We start from the raw sequence: 6,000 nt of genomic DNA, 5'->3' as shown, positions 1-6,000 counted from the left end.
CACATCTGTAATCTCAGCTACTCAGGAGGCTGTGAGGCAGGAGAATCACTTGAACTAGGGAGGCAGAGGTTGCAGTGAGCTGAGATAGCACCACTGCACTCTAGCCTGTGATAGAGTGAGACACTGTCAAAAAAAAAAAAAAAATTAACATTTGTGGCTGATTCTCTTTTCCAGCTCCTTGGTGGTCTTGTTAAGTTTATTAAAGAAAATCTATTGTAAGGAGGCTGGTGGAGACTGAATCATTCACTCAGAAAAATAAGGTCAGTGAATGTATTCTAAACACACCTGAGTTGGTGTCATTGCCATGTCTAGATTCAAGATGACCTGAAAAAGCCAAGGAAAAGGTGAATTCTGAAGTCCTGCGGTAACCGGTGCCTTAGACACAAAAGGGAATGTGCTCCATGCTTCTCATGGAAAACCAGAAGGGCAAAGACAAAGCAAATATTCTTTAAAGCAGATTGGTTTGGCAGAAGGAAAAATGTACAGGATTTGTAATGTCTTTATCTTTCAGTGCACAAAAAGGAACATGGGTAAATGACACAATGGGAGTGAGTTGGTATTGTCATTAACACATGCGAACATATACTCGTGCACACACACAAGCCACGTAACTCATATATTTTCATCTAGCTTAGATAGACTTTTTTTTTAAATAGCAACTAGGAAATAGAGTTTACTGAAAGGAACCTGGCATGAGAAAAAGTAAGACTCGCTGGCTATGCTGTCATTCAGAGAGAAGAGGAAATGGAAATTACTTGTCATAGAAAATCTAAAATTCCCTGAAGTATCAATGGAAACTCATCCTTCGCCTTATATGAAATTAACAAATAAAAAAAAAGCTAGCTATCGAGTAAATTATTTTGTAATTTGTGACTGTGACTTTTTAAGATTAAACAGATTTCTGCTTAGAAACCAAGATTAATGTGTTGTACATAGCAGAAAATATCTGGAATTTTTGCAGGCAGTTTTAATTAGAGAATGAAAATAATCACTAAATCTGCATAATAAGGAGGGTCATCATTTTTCGAGAAGCTTCTCTAATAAAAAATACTGTTTCTGAGTTTTATTTTTATTATTAAGTAGTGACTGAAGAACTGTACACGTTGATATATGTCTCCATTATTCTGTATTTTTATATTTCTTCGAATTATTAAAATAAATCTGAATAACATTTTTTTTGGTTCTGACATTTTGATTCTGATTGTTAAAAGCAACTGACATGTTCTTAGTGTATTGATCCATAGTTTTTAAAGTCTTGGCAGCAATGATTCATGGAAATTGATTTGGTTTTTGTTTTGTTTTGTTTTTGAGACGGAGTCTAGCCCAGGCTGGAGTACAATGACTCGATCTTGGCTCACTGCAACCTTGGCCTCCAGGGTTCAAACAATTGTCCTGCGTCAGCCTCCCGAGCTGGAATTACAGGTGCCCGCCACCACACCCAGCTAATTTTTATATTTTTAGTAAGGACGGGGGTTTCACCACATTGGCCAGGCCGATCTCGAACTTCTGACCTCATGATCTGCCTGTCTCAGCCTCCCAAAGGGCTGGGATTACAAGCATGAGCCACCAGGCCCAGCCAGTAATTGATTTAAATGATCATGCTAAGGTATTTGTTAGTGCCAGGTATATGTTTCCAAATTAATAAAGCACTTCAGGTGTTTCATCTTTGCAAAATTGCAAGTTAAACTTTATAATATTACTTGTTCCTTATGGAATCAAAATTTAGTGTTGTCATGCAACCTATTTTTAATTTTCTTTTGTTTTCCCCAGAACCTTAACTGTTTTGACATGAATAATCTTTTGACAGGAACACTGAATACTAAGGTACTCACTGTAGGCAAAATTTTTCTGTGATGCCCTAACTCTGACTATAATTGAAGTTATGAGTGTAAAGCACCTACATCTTTTCATAATGTGTGGCATTTAAGTTAGTTTATATTTTCTTCTTACAATTACAAAACCGAGTTTTATTTATCTTATTAAAACAAAAACTTGCAGCAAACATAGGAAATCTTTGATATTGGGCACACATTCATTCAGGGACCAACCTTGACTATCTTTCCTTTCATCAGTAATTATCGTGGGTACTTTATCGCTGCATTTCCTGACTCAAACCTGATAACATCTCCAATTCATGGTTACGCTAATATAGTTTGCATATATCAGGTAATTAGTTCCACCTTCTAGAGTCGCTGAGTCACAACACTGTAGTCAGTCTGTTTCGCTTTACCACATAACGGAAATAGACAAATCATTTCAGCACTCCTACGTGAAACTGCCTCTGGGTAAGCTGAATGTAGGTCACAACTGATAGGTCTGTGATGAGAAGCCACGATTTCAGGGTACCCTGTCACCTGCTTGTTGGATTTAACCTTAGCCTCTCTAAAACAAGGCTTTCTTGTTCCAGTGAAAATTTGCCAACATAATAAAACTAAACATTTTGAAGTGAATAACATTTAAAAAGTATATACAAAAACTTTACAGACCTTATGCCATTTAATCTTAAAACAAATTGGTGAGTTATCTTCATCTGCAAGATGAGGAATACAAGCTCAAAGAAGTTCAATTGGCTTGCTCAAGGTGGAGTTAGGATTAGAACACAGGCTACCATAACCCCAAAGCCAGTTGTTCCCAAATTACTTGAGTATCAGAATCATCTGAAAAATTATATATATAGATTTCTAGGCCATCTCTGCATAGTCTCCCTCTGTAAGTCTATTCATATTTGTGGTTTGTTTTTATTTTCTAGGTGGACTTCAGCCAAGAAAAGAAACTAAACCAAACCATTTTTATAAGCCAAGGAATGCGTTAAGTGGTATAATAAATATTATAGCAGCTTATCTTGAGCTGGCTTTCTGAAGTAATTATTTTCTCTGTCAGGCAAATAATATGGAAAGAATAAGAGAGACTGAGGTAGTGTAGCTACAGTGATGGGCTTATAAACCGCCTCCCAGTAAATGGGAGAAGACCTGATTTATGGCATCTGCTGATTTCGGTGGTGTAAATACTCCTACTATGGCCAATTTCAAACTACTGGTAACTTTAACAACTTGCTAACAACATTCTTGAATATCTAATGATTGGCCCATGAGTCAGCTCCAACATATTACTGGCATGTAGACTGAATAGGGGAGAAACTGAACAATTTCCCAGCATTATCTGAATTGTCCATTATGTGGTTTGAATTGGTGTAAATTCCCCAAACGTTACCCTACCTGTTGGTCTCGTGCTGATTTTCAAAGGTGGCTCAGTGTCCCCCAAGTCCTCATTTCTCAATTTCCACATACGCTTTATATGGATCTAGGGCAGAATGAAACCACGGATGGAGACTACTGGGTAGAGCACTTCCTAGAAGAGAAATAGATGCCATCTTTAAGATGACTGCTCCTTTGCTCTTACCTGCCACATGGCAGGGGTAGCAGCATGGGGGGCTGCCTCCTGTGTGAGAGCATCAGGGTGGGAATGAAACATGACACAGGATTTAAAGAAGCTTGGCTCGGATGTGAGGGCGATCTGGCTGTGACATCTGTCACCCCATTGATCGCCAGGGTTGATTCGGCTGATCTGGCCGGCTAGGCGGGTGTCCCCTTCCTCCCTCACCGCTCCATGTGCGTCCCTCCCAAAGCTGCACGCTCGGTCGAAGAGGACGACCATCCCCGATAGAGGAGGACCGGTCTTCGGTCAAGGGTATACGAGTAGCTGTGCTCCCCTGCTAGAACCTCCAAACAAGCTCTCAAAAAGCTTGGCTCTAAGCCTGAGAGCAAAGGGCTGGGTCTTTCTGTGCCTCCACTTGCCATGGGAGAAAGACATGTATGGTTAGATTGCGGGGTCAACATTAGCAAGAAAGTGCATCAGCATGGAGCTGAAGAGACCAGCAGTCTTTTAGTCCATGAGTTAAGCTCATGGGGCAAGTTGGCTTCTCAGAGACCCCATGTGGCCAGACCCATTGGTGCACAACTCGAGCTAGTCCAATGACACAGACTGTTGTTTGGCCTGGAGTAGTCTGTCGGCAGAATCCCACCTTGGGAAACTGAGTGATGGTGGTTTGACAGATTGGGCTCTGAGCACAATAACATGACTACCACCATCAGATATAAAAGTACCAAAAACATATTCCAAAACCAAATAGAAATAATTCTAGGATCATCTACCATTTTATATTATTTGTTCCTTTGGTAAACTTCTAGAAGTCAGGATATTTTGTGGATGTCTGATATGTGCACGCACAATTATAACAAAAATATATAATCCATCCTTGAGCTCCCTAAGTAGCCAATCAACACTGTTCTGCATAAGGACAAGCTCGTTTTGAATATTAATTTGCTTTCATTCTGGTGGAATCCATTTGTACAATAATTCAATGCTCACATACTCTTTTTCCCGACTAGAAAAGGTAGACATTTATCTTCCAAGAAGGCAAAGTGGAAAATTAACTCCCAAATGAATCAACGAGAGAGAGAATTGAATAACAGTGGGACTTGCAATTTTAGCATACACACTTCAAAGGAGTTAACGTGGGTGGATTTCGAGTAAGGAGACCTAGATTTAATTCACCAGCTTTGAGATCTTGGGCCAGTTATTTTATCTGCCTTCCCATCTGTAAAATGAGGATATTTATGCTTAAATCTCATGGTAACATTTCCTCCTACGTACCAAGCATATTTATCATGTTATTTATCCTTAATCCTCAAAACCATCTTTCAAGGGTTAACCTGGGAGTTCAGAATTCCATGGGGATTAGACCAGAAATTAATATGCAAAACCTCCCATGTATGTGTTTTGGTGTATTTTTTTAAGGGCTATCAAAAACAGATACACTGAGAATCTCAATAGCTGGGGTGAAGATGGGGAAGGGGGCAGGGGTAAGAGCAGGTAGGTGTATGCATTTTAGAAAAACCTCTCCTTGCAATTCTGCAGTTGGCTTCCCGTGTGGCTTGTGAGATTTAATTTAGACAAAAAGACCAAGCCACCAGTTTATAAGATTTATTTGGGTATATACTGAATATTCAAAGCAGAAGTTATATTCAAGGTGAATAAAAATGGAATTACCAGGATATTCTGCAGAGAAATGAAAGCGTATATCTATACAAAGACTTGCACACAAATACTGATAGTAGTTTTTTTCATAATAAACCCAAACTGAAAACAATGCCAAAGTCCACCAGCAAGTGAATAAATTAAAAGGGAACATGTGCACCAAAACATGGATGACTCCTAAAAGTATTATGCTGAGTAAAAGCAGGCATAAAGGATGGCTCCATTTATATAAAATTCCTGTAAACTAATTTATACCGACAGAAAGCAGATTACTGGTTGCCTTGGGGACCGGGGTGGAAGGACAGACTAACTGCGAAAGAACATGAAGAAACTTTTAGGGTGATGGAACATAATGTATCATGATTGTGGTGTTAGTTTCACAGATATGTACATCTGTTCAAATTCATTGAGCAGTAATTTTTTTAACAATTGCAGTTTATTGTACAGAGAAGTATGTTTTAATAAAATAAATAAATAATTGAATTTGCAACCCCAGCTCCTGAATACTAGCAAATCTCAAGGAGCAGTTATCATGTAACTAAGACTACTTACTCACCAACTCAAATGCATGTCATCTGAGTTGCCCTTAGTATGAGCGATAAAACAGTATGGGACCCTCAACACTATTCTCTCCCCCAGGCCACTGAATAAAGTTTTTTTTTTTTTTTTTTTGAGACAGAGTTTCGCTCTTGTTACCCAGGCTGAAGTGCAATGGCGCGATCTCGGCTCACTGCAACCTCCACCTCCTGGGTTCAGGCAATTCTCCTGCCTCAGCCTCCTGAGTAGCTCGGATTACAGGCACACGCCACCATGCCCAGCTGAATTTTTGTATTTTTAGTAGAGACGGGGTTTCACCATGTTGAACAGGATGGTCTTGATCTCTTGACCTCGTGATCCACCCGCCTCGGCCTCCCAAAGTGCTGGGATTACAGGCGTGAGCCACCGCGCCCGGCCTGAATAAAG

Source organism: Cebus imitator, unplaced genomic scaffold, assembly GCF_001604975.1.
Source record: "Cebus imitator isolate Cc_AM_T3 unplaced genomic scaffold, Cebus_imitator-1.0 Scaffold467, whole genome shotgun sequence".
NCBI classification, from domain to species: domain Eukaryota; kingdom Metazoa; phylum Chordata; class Mammalia; order Primates; family Cebidae; genus Cebus; species Cebus imitator.
This window is presented reverse-complemented; position numbering follows the sequence as displayed.